This window comes from Phymastichus coffea, unplaced genomic scaffold (assembly GCF_024137745.1).
Source record: "Phymastichus coffea isolate CEN01 unplaced genomic scaffold, Cenicafe_Pcof_1.1 PCOF00211, whole genome shotgun sequence".
Lineage (NCBI taxonomy): Eukaryota > Metazoa > Arthropoda > Insecta > Hymenoptera > Eulophidae > Phymastichus > Phymastichus coffea.
Window position 1 is genome coordinate 169,565 of NW_026707022.1, and position 14,564 is coordinate 184,128.

The 14,564-nt window shown below is 38.5% G+C and overlaps 1 non-coding gene across 1 annotated transcript; it reads left to right on the forward strand.

Annotated features, from left to right (window-relative positions):
• The first annotated feature begins 11,718 nt into the window (after positions 1-11,718).
• Trnat-cgu (transfer RNA threonine (anticodon CGU)) lies at positions 11,719-11,790 on the forward strand. Its single transcript has one exon. It is a non-coding gene; the product is annotated as a tRNA-Thr (tRNA).
• The last annotated feature ends 2,774 nt before the right edge of the window (positions 11,791-14,564 follow it).

The following is a 14,564-nucleotide window of genomic DNA, read 5'->3' on the forward strand; positions in this document are numbered from 1 at the left end:
TCACAACGCCAAAAAATATGGTCTATATCTTCTTTTTCTTTGCCACAGCGGCACATATCGGATTTTACAATATTGAATCTAGCCAAATATGAATTTAATGACATATGTCCGCTTCTAATGCGGTTTATGGTAGTTATCGTTTTTTTAGGTAGATGAGGAAATCTAGAGAACCATGGTTTTTTAACTGAAGTATAATAATTGTTAAAATAAAATGTTCCCTTGTTAAGACTGGACAAAAGTAAGCCATTAATATTTTCTTGATAACATTCCGATTTGAATTTGGATAACAAATCCGTGTATGGCAATTCGACATTTAGTAATGAGCCGTTTTCTGCGGCCGATTTGGCACTGGAGTCTGCAGACTCATTACCTGGGATACCTTTATGAGAAGGTATCCAAATTAATTTAATATATTTATATAATTTTTTGCAGTGAAGTAATTTGGTTTTGATTTGAAAAATAAAAGGTGATGTCGAGCCTGTATTATATTTATTGTCTATAGCTTTTAAAGCACTCTCACTGTCAGAGAAAATTCGAAAGGTGTTATTTTCAGCATCTAAAATTATTTTATCTAAACAAGAAACTAAAGCTAGTGTTTCAGTAGAGAAAATTGAGGCAAAGTCGGGAATTTGAAGTGAAAAGTTATAATTAATATCGATTATATCTTGATCCGATTTAAACATTTTTTCGAATGTTTTAAGGTGATCGGATGATCTTAGAATTTCTTTACCCGCATCCAGGTCGATATAAATCAAAGTCTTCAAAGAAGCTCTCCCATGGTTGGGAGAGTGTGAAAAAGATATCTGATTTAACTATCAGATCAGAATGCCATCTTAATTCTTCATAAATGGAAACCAGGTTAGATTTATTATAGTTAAATTCGTATTGAAAATTTTCTGGAAGTTCTAAAATTTTTTCTATATTTTTAAGGGTAGCATTGTCATTAGTTGACATGCATTTAAGTAAATACTTGGTGCCAAGTACCTTAAACCGATGGGAAAGATGTGGAACTTTTGATTCACCTGATATTACTTTAAGAGGAGTACTTTTTTGGTAGCCTAATGTTAACCTAAGAGCAGAGTTTTGAACTTTTTGTAATTTTTCAAATTGATTGTCCGCGCAAGGAGATATGAGAAATCCACAATATTCTATTTTAGATCTGACTAAGGACTGGTAAAGAAGGATCAACGTGCTTGGATCTGCACCCCACCAAGTCCATCTCAAACAACTAATAATTCGAGTAGCCATTATGCTTTTCCTAACTAGATAAGATATGTGTTTAGACCAATTGAGTCTTTTATCTAAAATCATGCCTAAAAATTTGACCTCTTTAACTGGTGATATGAGCTCGTCTTCAATTTTCAAAGAAATATTTTTAGTGTTAAAATGACAGTTGTTAAAAATAATTAGTTCACATTTGTGAAGAGCCAGTTCAAGTCCTCTACTTTTTAATGAAGTTATAACTGTGTATATTACAGTTTTCAATCGTTCAACTCCTTCCTCAGGATTGGTGCATTGTGTGAAAAGGGCGACATCGTCAGCGAATTCTAGGATATCTACATCCGGTGATAGAAGCGATTTTAGAAATAGAGTAAATTATAAATAGCGTATAAAATGGGGCTGAGGACACTCCCCTGGGGGAGTTTATTGACTTTATTGACCAAGTATGTCGAAGTGTCATCAGTATTGAGTGGAATAAAAATCCTTTCGAAAATGAGAAATTTTATAAAAAGTATGAATTTTTTGGGCAAACCTAGCTTGATTAGGTCATCTATCAGGATATCGGGGATTACCTCGTTATTTGCTCCTTTTATATCCAAAAAGAAGGCTGCTAAACTATTCTTCACAAAGAAAGACTCACGGATGTGTGTAGTTAAAATTGAAATATTGTCCGCACATGATTTTCCTTTCCGGAATCCAAACTGTGAAGAGGAAAAAATTTTATTCTTTTCTAACCAATAAGTCAGACGATTGTTCACCATGCGTTCGAATGTTTTAAGTATACATGATGCCATGAAAACTGGGCGTACTTTGTCACTATTGGATTTAGGGAGAAAAGTTATGAGGTAATTCGACCATGTTTCAGGGAATATATCCTGTTCATAAAAGTCATTGAAGAGGTCAAGTAAAATTCTCTTGTAAAATTTCGGTAAAGCAATAAGCAGTTCGTAGCTAATTTTATCTGCTCCGGGAGCAGATTTGATATTAACTGAGTGTAGAGCGGTATCAAGTTCTTAGTATGAGAAAGGAAAGTCCATGAAGTGGGTTTCGTTTGAGTTTGAAAAATTCGAGAAGTGAGATTCTATAAATGTAGATAAGTTTTCGTGAGGGCATAAGTTAATGTCTTTTGGGATGCAGAGTTCATCCAGGCAAATTCGGGCGTTTTTTACAGCAGATTTATTGCCATCCAAAGAGGCAGGTCTGTCAAGACCATTTTTTAGAGCCTTTATTTTCCCCCAGACATCTGAAATTCTAGTGTTTCTATTCACTGAAATACAGAAATCTTTAAAGTTATTAGTTTTTTCTACTCTGAGAGTTCTGATCGTTTGCGCTTCTAGTTTCTTGTGCTTAATAAAAGATTCTAAATCGCATCTGTAATGTATAGACCTGAGAGAGGCTCTTTTTAATCGAATTATCTTATCACAGTTTTTGTTCCACCAGATGCAGTTTTTCCTGCGTTTTTTAAATTTAGTTGAGACATTAATCTTTGTTTTTTTATTAACGCTGCATTTGTCTAGTGTATCATATAAAAAGTCTAGCAATGCAGTATATCTATTAACAGCTAAATCATTAGTAAATGTCATATTATTGAATTTTGATTTCTCTTTATCGAGTATTTTTAAAAAGTTACTAAAGTCAATTTTTTTCAAGTTGATACGGTAGTCTTTCCTATATTTCTCTTCTAACTTTAAATTAAGACAAATTTCGATAGGATAGTGATCGCTATTCCATGAATCTTCTAGAACCGACCAATTCGCCAAGAAAGACAAATTTATTGACGTAAATGCCAAATCTATATTAGTTAGATTCAATCCTTTTTTTGATAGTTCGAACCGGGTAGGCTTGCCATTATTTAAAAGATAAAGTTCGTCAAAATATGTACTGTCGAAGATGACAGTGCCATTAGGACATGCCATTTTACTGCCCCATAAGGGATGATGAGCATTAAAGTCGCCTAAAATTATAAATAATTTATATTTCGTAACCTGGTCGGTTATAGAAGTCCATTCGTTAGATTTTAGATTATTGCTTTTTTTATCTTTTAAAGGAGCTCTATAGCAGGAAACTATCAGTAGTTCTCCTAAATCAGAGTTAACTAATATAGCACCTGTTTCAAGACTTTCCGACTGGATATTTAGATCTATTTTATCATAGATAATACTATTTTTAATAAAAAAAACCAAACCGACGTCATCTCCTGATGTTCTATTAAAACGTAGTGTGTTGAAACCATTTATTGTGAATTTTTTTTTGGAGTTTAACCATGTTTCGCATATAACAATAATATCATAGTCAACTGCGTATTTATGTAACATTAACTTATTGGTAATGCTTCTACAATTCCATTGCAATACTTTAAGATTTTTTTTATCATCCATAATTTTGTGTGAAATAGAAAATATATAAATATATTTATAAATAAAAAAAAGCAAATATTTGATTTAAGATACTAAATATAAATTACTTAATTTTGTTACTCTTAGAAGCCTTACGCACTCTTTTATTTTCATACGTCTTAAGAATACTTTTAAATTTAGCATAATTTGGGTCATTGACCCTATTATTTAACCTTTGGATTGTGTTCTGTAGTCCTGGCGCAGGTAGTCCCCATTGTCCTTGTTCTAATATAGGCTTCCGTGGGGGCAAAGGAGGTTTGCCCAGGTTACCTGTAGAAGTTGAAGACGAGTTCAAGTTCGGCGCTGAAGTGGATTTAGGTCCCTCCGGTGTCCTCGTGGATATATTAGGCGATATTGTGGATGATAATGTTGGTATTGGAGCGATACTTTCTGCATCTTCGCTGACTTTATCAGCATTGTGCAAGTGAGTTTTATTCGCTATAACTCTATTTTCAGCTCCAAATGAAGCAGCAGGATCGTCCTGCGAGGCAACAAATACTTGGCTGGCGGCAAATTCTTGACTGCATTGAGAAAATTTTTGGGTAGGGTCGTCATTGACTGATGTCGGGCACGAGTCTAGTTTTGAAGGTTGGGAATTCTCGAAGTCACAGTTACTCTTTACTACCTTTTAATTTTCTGTAGTTTGTTTCACAGTTTCGGCGTAATTCTCTGTTTGTCGATGAGATAGTGAAGGAAAATGCTCTTTCGTTTTAACAGGTGTTTGGCTTTCAGAAAAAATGAATTTTTTCGCCTCAGCAAAAAAGATATTGTCGTAGGCCATCAAAATGTTAATTCTTAAGTATTTCTGGTATATAGTGCAAGATGAATCAATGCTTTTGTGAGGACCACCACAGTTGCAACATTTGGGAACTGGACAGGGGCACCTTCCCCCATTCGATTGGTCATCATGTGCATCAGTGCCACACATTATACATTTCTTTCTGCTTTTGCACGTCTTGGCAGTATGGTTAAATTTAAAACAACTATAGCATTGCATTGGTTTTTGAACGTAAGGTTCTACTTCTGATTTGACGTAAAAAAGTGTAATTATCTTTGGTAAGTTTTGCCCTGCGAATATTACCATGACTGTTTGAGTTGGCAGCCACTTATCATTTTCGTCATTAGGGTTTGGATTTCTCCTTATTTGTCTTTTGACATCTAAAACTTCATAATTGGAAACGATTGCTTCTTTGATTTCAAATTCATTCAAATCCAATGGAACTTTTTTAATTAAACCTTTTCTGGTTTTTCTAAAACCTGGAATAAATGCTTATTGATTATTATGATTTATTTCTCAGTAGTCGGTTTGCACCGTCTCTTTTTTTAAAAAGAATTTCAAATTTGAAATTTCCCCTATTTCTTATATCTTCAATGTCTTTGTAGTTTTTAAAAACGATATTGCCTACCTTATATGCACTAAGCTCTTTGCTGTCATCATGTATCGTTTTAATCCAGACGCCATAAGGACCCAGATTGTTATTTCCGAAACTTTCGACAATTTTCTGCTTTGGGGATTGCTATTCTTATCGTCGCTTGAGATTGTCTTATTATCTTTAAGAATTGTGTTTTTGTTGAACTCTCCATCGCTGTTGGATTCAAGTGCTCTCTTTTTACCATTTTTTGCCGTATCATCAAGATTGTCTTTCATGTGGACGTCGTCGTCGCCGTTGCCATCGTCGTCGTTCATGATTGTAAAGCCGCCCGTTGGCCGGGGGCTGAAAGCTATAGACGGTCTCAGAAGAGGTTAGAAATAACCTGGGCAAGCCCGGTACTGTTATTGAACCAAATGCGCCGAGCTTGTTGATAAAAACAACTCGGAATGTAAATATTAATCGGTGTCAGGTTTTGCCCGATGAATAATTACGAGAAACAACCCGATTAGTCTATGTAGTGATGAAATTGCTTGAGCGTAACATGCGTACTCGTTCCTACGTCGACAGTTATCTACGTGATAGAATTATTATTATTAATGGAAACTTTATTGGCTCAACGTATGTTACATTGCCATGATACATAGAAATATGCCTTCAGGAGGGCGCGCAATACAATTGTAATATCTTTAACATTTAAGTTGTATATAAACGCTTATAAAAATATAAAATTATTAATTATTAATATTAATAATATATACAAAGAGAATTTACATGTAATTGTCTAAGTAGGTTCGTGCTACAAAAGTATTCAGTTAAGTTAAATAATTAGAGCTAAATCATTATACTTTTATTTTTATGATTTCTAGAAATTCAGCTATAGCACCGATAACATTTTTATCGTTAGACGCTAATAAGGATATAGCGGAGTATGGTCCATATTTATACATTTTTCTAATTTCTTTGAGGAGTTTTTTCCTCGGAAGGTGTGTCAGTTCGCATTCCCAAAAAATGTATTCTACCGAGTCTTCAGATGAGTTACATTCGCAGTTTTTATTTAGTACTATGTCTTTGCGGAATAAGCTACTATTCAGAGATGAATGATTACTTCTAATTCTATTTATAGATACAATGGCTTTTGTTTTGTCGCGGAACGACTAAGCTATCATGCCTTAGGTGGCATGACGCCTATATCTTCTTCTGAACCCTTTGATTCGTTACACACTTGCTATTAATGATTGAAGTGGGGGGAGGTGGTGAAAATTATTTACACTTGCTTAATGGGAAAAAGCCGTCTGGCATAAAAAACCCATGATTTATTGCAATCTTAACAACACTGAACTGACACAAAGAGCAAATTACGCATAAAACGAAGATTCCGTACTTGAAGGAATAACAAAGGAAAGAAAGAAAGAGCGAATGGTACAAATGATGTCGTGTGCTCACACACACACACACACACACACACCGCACTGCACACTGATGAATAATATATTGTGGTCGAGAGAAATCTCAGACACGCAATTTTGATATGAAGGTGTACTCAATACACCCAAAATGAATTGAATGTTTGATTAGCGCCTCAAACGCCGAACGGCTAATGAGTGTGATGCAACACGTGGTGACTTATTGATTTAAGATTAACTTATTAAAACTAACACTTGATTTAAGGTGCGCAATACGTTGTTTTGCGTCTTAACTATTCTGATAAGGGGCGCGAAGGCAACACTATGAACTTACTTTAAAGAAAACTAACCGTTTACTGCGCACGTGTTCACGAGCTGGAAGCCGGAACAGTGACCTTTCGCTACACTGCCTGGCAACCGCGCGGCGAGCCAGCAATTAGCCGCGTCCGGCATGTGCTGCCGCCACGAGGCGCCGCAATCACTCTCATACACTCATACAAATAAAATATTGACGTGTGACGACGGAACATACTCCCGGCCCACGCTGCGGAATACAGATATTGGATACGAAATGAAGCAGATTGCGAAGCAATACAAAGAAAATTGGAGCAATGGCGCTCAGAACGAAACCTCAGACTCTCTTCAGCTCCATCCGGGAGCATCGCGTCACAGAAGCCACCCTCTCGGCGTGACCTCTGAGCTTCTGGCTGTGAAATTTCCGATTTCACCATTCTCGGACCAGGCTTAGTAACTGCACTCTCAGACACGACATGGTTCGACTCTTTTGGGGCAAACCACAGCGTACACATCTGGGGCAATAATGTCAATACGTCAGAAGAGAACCTGGAGGCTCCGACAAAGCGCATCGCTCCCTAACATCAATGATTGTGACTAAAATAAAACGCACATAATGGAATTGGTTTTACCTAACAACGATCTTTGGAAAAGCTTGACTAAGTATCGACTAGACAAGTTTTTTAAACGGGACAGTTTCCTCTGGAGGGACTGTCTTGTTGATCACGCATAGTTTTTTTTTTTTAATTCTAATTCTATCACAGATAGAACGCAATAAGACTTAACCTACGAACACAATCTTAAATTTACGCAGAGTTTATAATGGGAAGCACACACAAACGTGTGACATTCCGCTTGAACACGCCTTTTACAGTCTTGACTGAAGCTACTCTCACGATGCCGTCGCTACCAGGATGCACCTCGATGATCACACCCAGTGGCCATTGTCCGCTTGGGACGTTGTCTTCAATGAGTAAGACCACCATACCTGGAGCTAACTCGGAATCACTCTTAGTCCATTTCTGACGAACTTGGAGTTCATGAAGGTATTCTTTATGCCATTTCTCCCAGAAGTTCTGTCTAGCTTTGGTCAAAAACTGGTAGGTAGACAATCGATTTTCTGAAACTGACGAAAGTGATTGTTCAGGCAACATGTTAAAAGGGCGACCAATCAATACATGCGCTGGTGTTAAAACTAGAGGGTCGTTGGAATCGGCCGAAAGAGCGTATAATGGTCGCGAATTCAGTATCGCTTCAATTTCGATGAGAAGAGTGTTAAATTGCTCATATGTGAGCTGCTTATCGAGAATGCGTTTTAAGTGATGTTTGAAACTCTTTACGGCCGCTTCCCACAGACCTCCAAAGTGAGGTGAAAGAGGCGGATTGAAGTGCCATTCTATTCTTTTCGAGATTGCGTAGTTGTTAATTTCCGCGCGAAACGCCTCTGTATCAAAGAGTCTATAAATTTTTGTCAATTCATTGTTTGCCCCGACAAAATTGGTTCCATTATCGGAATAGACATGCGAAGGTACCCCTTTCCGAGCGATGAATCTACGAAACGCAGCTAAGAAACCTTCTGTTGACAAATCGATAGCCAACTCGACGTGGACGGCCTTTGAAGCCAAGCATATAAAAACACAACCGTAAGTTTTGATGAACGACCTATTTCTATGAGCCTTCTCTTTAATGTTGAACGGTCCGAAAAAATCTACACCTGTGTGACTGAATGCGAAAGATTCACAGACCCGTGGAGCAGGTAAATCTGCCATTTTGGCGTGGCCAATATGCGGTTTTTGGCGAATACATTTGACGCACCGTTGAATCACCTTCCTTATTTGCGATTTTCCATTTAAAATAAAAAACTTGAGACGAATTGAATAAAGAGTACAATGAATTCCGGCGTGCAAGTTGCCTTCATGATGATGACGAATGACCATTTCAGTCACAGGATGTTTCTGAGGCAAGAGTATCGGGTGTTGTTGCCCGTAAGGAAGTTTAGAATTCTTGAGGCGACCGCCTACGCGAATTAAGTTATCGCTAATGAACGGACACAACTTGTCAAAACATGTACCCTTTTTTACACCGTTAGATGATTTAGATAAACGATCATACTCTACAGAGAAACCTTCCCTTTGAACTAGCTCCAAAATCTTCCTTTCGGATTCCTTGATTTCAGATGGAGTCAGCGGACGTATTCGCTTGCTAATTTCTAGTGTTCGCATTGAATCATGTTGAATTTCCCAATTCCTTTGAGCTGATTCGCCTGTACACCGTGAGCCCTTTCTCCAACGCGAAGCGTAAGCTAGTACTCTAACGAAACGTTCATAACAAGAGAATTGTGAGTAAACTTCGGAAAACGAAAATGATTTGGTAGCGACTAAACACACTCCCCCCTTTAAACCTGGGACTTCTCGTGGCACCGAGACCACGACTGGAGGCCAGTCAACCCTATCTCTAGCGAGCCATGGTGGTCCAGATTTCCACAGAGAATTTTTGATGAATTCAGACGGTAACTGACCTCGTGAAAGAGAATCAGCTGGATTGTCTTCAGAACGAATATGTAACCACTCGACCTGGTCCCTTACTGACTGAATATTGGATACTCGGTTAGCTTCGAATGTTTTTAATTGTTGAGGCTCCTTTTTTAACCAACAGAGAACAATTGAAGAATCAGAATATAGAATCACTTGATGAACAGGGATCTGCAATTGAGATCGGACCTGAACGTATAAATCCTTGAGGATTGACGCGGCGCATAACTCTAACCGAGGAATAGTTAACCCGCTTAATGGCGCTACTCTAGACTTGCTACAAAGAAGCCTGACCAAAACGTTTCTCCGCGCGTCGATGGACTTAACAAATAGACAGGCACCGTACCCAAGACGTGAAGCGTCACAAAACCCGTGTATTTCGACGCGCAATGCGTCTGGAAGAACTATTTTGCGATCAAAATTGAGACTTTCTACCAAGGATAGCTCGCTGAATAAAGCTCGCCATTTCGTTAGAGTCTGTTGAGAGATGGATTCGTCCCAATCGACCTTTGATTTCCAACAATCCTGAATCAGAAATTTTGCGAACATTGTAATGGGTCCTAACAGCCCAAGTGGGTCGAAAATTTTTGCAACAGCTGAGAGAAGAGTTCTTTTAGTCACCTTAAGTTGAGAATCAATTTGACCGATGCAATACTGAAATGTATCAGCCCTCGAATCCCAAACGACTCCTAAGGTTTTCTGCAAGGGAGCCTCTTTGACCACATGGTCAAGATCGAGGACTTCCTCGTTGATAGAAGTTAACACTTCGAGACTATTTGATGCCCATTTTCGAATGATGAAACCGCCACGTTGAAGAAGAGCCGTCATCTCTTCACGAATCGCGCTGATCTCTTCTGAAGTATCTGCCCCCGCTAAAAAATCATCTACGTAGAAATTCTTGAGCAGAAGCTTACTTGCTCGAGGAAAATTCAACGCTTCGTCTATCGCTAGTCGTTGAAGAGTACGAATTGCTAGAAACGGAGCTGCTGCTACTCCAAAAGTAACTACTGTTAAGAGAAAAACGCAAATCTTACCCTGATGATACCAAAAGATTTTTTGATATTTGCGATCGTCTGGATGAATCCACACTTGACGATACATCTTTTCGATATCACCCGTGATGACGTAAGAATGTGTACGAAACCGAAGTAATTGCTGGAATACAGTGTCCTGAATCGTGGGGCCTACCATAAGGATGTCATTCAAGGATACGCCAGTCGAGGTTTTTGCCGACGCGTCGTAAACCGGTCGAACCTTTGTCGTCTCACTAGACTCCTTAATCACAGCATGATGGGGAAGATAATAACCGTCATTGTCATCATCTTCGCACAGAACCGCGTGACCTAACGAAACCATTTCGTTCATGACCTTGGAGTACTCCCTTTCTAAAGCCGAATTCATCCTAAACTTCCTTTCGAGATTGTAAAAGCGACGCAGAGCCTGTTGTTTGGATTCCCCGAGCGTGTGTTTATTCTCCTTGAACGGCAAACGGACAATGTATCTACCTGAAGGGTCTCGGGTGGTATTTTCGACATAATGCCGCTCGCAAGCAAGTTCTTCATGAGATTTCACTGACTCGTGGTTTACCTCCTCGAGATGCCAAAAGCGCTCGACCATTCGAGTAAGTGAAAGCAAATTGCAGGTTCCTTTATCGGAAGGACCCGAATTATTTGTTCCTCCGGCTACAACCCACCCTAAAACGGTTTTTTGTAGAGTGAGTATTGATTCTTCATGTTGAAGCCTTATTTGTCCAACGCTCAAAATCGAAAAGGTTGTTCTTGAAGCTAACAGCATTTGTATGGACTTGGGAAGATGAAACTGGGGATCGGCTAACCGAATGTCCTGTGGGATCTCAAAATCTTCGCGCGGGAAAGCCTCGCTCGGCACTGTATCAGCGATATTAGGAACGACCAAGAAATTCAAATCAAACTGGAAGTTATTTTACTTTGAACGACAATTTACTTTAACTTGATGCTTGGAGGCAGTATTCAAACTGTTAACTGCTCCAATGTTTATTGAACACGAAAGCTTAGGTAGATTTAAGAAATTTGCAAAATTTTCTGTAATTAGATTGACTGTGGATCCGGAATTTAACAAGGCATGAGCTAGGACAAACTTTCCCACGCGATTTTTGACGTCGATCAATGCCGTGGGCAATACTTGAGAATCTAGTGAGAAAGCTACTGATGTATATGCTGGGTAAGCTAGTCATGCAGTCTTGGAAGTCGACTGTTCATTTTTTCCAGAGCTCGCACCCTCTTTGTCTTCAAAATGCAACAATGTGTGATGTGGTTTGTTGCAAATTTTGCACCGCCCCGAATTGGGGCAAGGGGATTGATGATTCCAGAGACAATTCCGACAAATGGATTTTGACTTTGCGAATTCAAATCGCTTAACAGGGTCAAGTTTGAGAAATTCTGGACATCTAAAAAGTCTATGACTGCCCTTGCAGCCTGGGCACAATGGCCTTTTATCAGCTGCTGTTGAGGAATAACCAGGCGCCTCTTTAGTTCAGTGGTAGAGCACTGGTCTCGTAAACCAGGGGTCGTGAGTTCAAACCTCACAGGAGGCACCAAAATGTTTTGTCGCGGAACGACTAAGCTATCATGCCTTAGGTGGCATGACGCCTTTATCTTCTTCTGAACCCTTTGATTCGTTACACACTTGCTATTAATGATTGAAGTGGGGGGAGGTGGTGAAAATTATTTACACTTGCTTAATGGGAAAAAGCCGTCTGGCATAAAAAACCCATGATTTATTGCAATCTTAACAACACTGAACTGACACAAAGAGCAAATTACGCATAAAACGAAGATTCCGTACTTGAAGGAATAACAAAGGAAAGAAAGAAAGAGCGAATGGTACAAATGATGTCGTGTGCTCACACACACACACACACACACACACCGCACTGCACACTGATGAATAATATATTGTGGTCGAGAGAAATCTCAGACACGCAATTTTGATATGAAGGTGTACTCAATACACCCAAAATGAATTGAATGTTTGATTAGCGCCTCAAACGCCGAACGGCTAATGAGTGTGATGCAACACGTGGTGACTTATTGATTTAAGATTAACTTATTAAAACTAACACTTGATTTAAGGTGCGCAATACGTTGTTTTGCGTCTTAACTATTCTGATAAGGGGCGCGAAGGCAACACTATGAACTTACTTTAAAGAAAACTAACCGCTTACTGCGCACGTGTTCACGAGCTGGAAGCCGGAACAGTGACCTTTCGCTACACTGCCTGGCAACCGCGCGGCGAGCCAGCAATTAGCCGCGTCCGGCATGTGCTGCCGCCACGAGGCGCCGCAATCACTCTCATACACTCATACAAATAAAATATTGACGTGTGACGACGGAACAGCTTTTCTTGATAGCCCTAAATCAAAAAACCAGGGTTTGGCTTGATCTCTGTAAAAATTCTTAAAGTAAAAAGTACCCTTTGTAGAGCTTAACTGGAGAGCCAAGTTTTCATTTTCCTTTTTATATTCTTTCTTATATTTGGAGAAAAAGTCCGAAACGGGTATTGGATCGTCCAATAATACCCCATTTTTGGCTGCATCTTTGGCTAGAGAATCGACTATTTCATTACCTTGCACTCCCACGTGTGCAGGTATTCTAACTAACTTAATGTCTATATTAACAATATGCGCATAGGTGAGTTTACACTTTAGATCAATTATAAGGGGAGAATCACAGCGGTCTGAATTTATAGCTTTAAGTGCACTTTCCGAGTCGGAGAAAGTAGTGTAGTTCCCATGACCTATTTCGATTATTCTTTGGATAACAGTGATTAAAGCAGAGCATTCGGCTGTAAAAATGGATGCTGAATCTAATATACGTTTTGCTATACAAAATTCGGGAGCCTTGCTCCAAGACGCAAAACCGACAAATGATTTGTCGTTTTCATCTAGTTTAGAACCGTCCGTGAAAATGTAGGTATTATTTTTGTCTACAGGGTACATATCGTTAAAAAATTTATTTGGATCTTCTCCTTCAGGTATTTTTTTAGAAAAATCTGTAAAAATGTTTGATTTATATAGCAGGTAATTATAGTCTCGAGTATACCTCATATGTTTTTGCGTACTAATAATGGAATCCCTCAAAAACCAGATTTTGTCGTAGCTTTTGGCCATGAGTGAAATTTTGAAATTATTGTGAACAGAGAAATAGTCAGCGAGTTGGATTATGTCTTCGAGGTTATTAATGATTTTTGTTTGATTGGAGGCCATGCATTTTAGGATGTATTTTAGGCAATTAAATTCGATTCTGTTTTGCAAATACGGGATTTTAGATTCGGCAATCATTACGTTAATTAGAGTACTATTCCTGTATCCCATAGCTATTCTGATAGCTGAATTTTGTAGCTTTTGTAGTTTTTCAAAAAGTTTGTTATCGCAGGGAGACATAATAAATCCTCCGTATTCTATTTTTGATCTTATCAGGGCAGTATATAACAAAAGCAGAGACCTCGGATCCGCACCCCACCAGGTGGATCTTAAAAAACTTAATATCCTGAGACTAAATTTACATCTACGAATCAAGTTGTCTACATGTTTGCGCCAAGTAAGGCGACGATCTAGGATCATCCCTAAAAATTTGACATCTTCGGACGGTTCTATGATCGCATCATCAATTTTTAGCTCTATACCTTCATCGGTTCGTTTCCTCGAATTTTCGAAAATCATCAATACGCATTTGTCACGAGCGACCGCTAGACCTCTGTTTTTCAAAAGGGTAACGACGTCACGAACCCCTTCTTCAAGGATGCCAACTTGATCTACACAATCAGATTTAGAGTTGTTATAGACAACCACATCGTCAGCAAATTCCAATACGGTTAGAGGTTTTTTAATAATTTGGTTTATTTTCCTAGTATAAATTGCATAAAGTAAGCAGCTGAGTACGCTACCTTGGGGTAACCCTTTGTTTACTATTTTTTCTATAATTTTCGTGAAGGTGCAAAATGTAACTTTTCTTTCAAAAATTAAGTTTTTTATAAACACAATGATCTTTTTTGTAAGGCCGATTTCAATGAGATCATCAATTATAATGTCTGGAACAACGTCATTGTATGCGCCTTTAACGTCGAGAAATAGTGCTGTGGTTGTGTTTTTAGTGAAAAAGTTTTTTTGAATGTCTGAGGTAAGAATGCTTAGGTTATCTATGCAAGATTTGTTTTTCCGAAATCCAAATTGAGATGGAGACAAAACGTCATGCTTTTCCAGCCACCATTGGAGCCTTTCTTTTATTAGTTTCTCCATAATCTTTAACATACACGAGGCCAGGGAGATAGGTCTGACTTTGTTAGATTTACCCTTAGGAATGAATATAA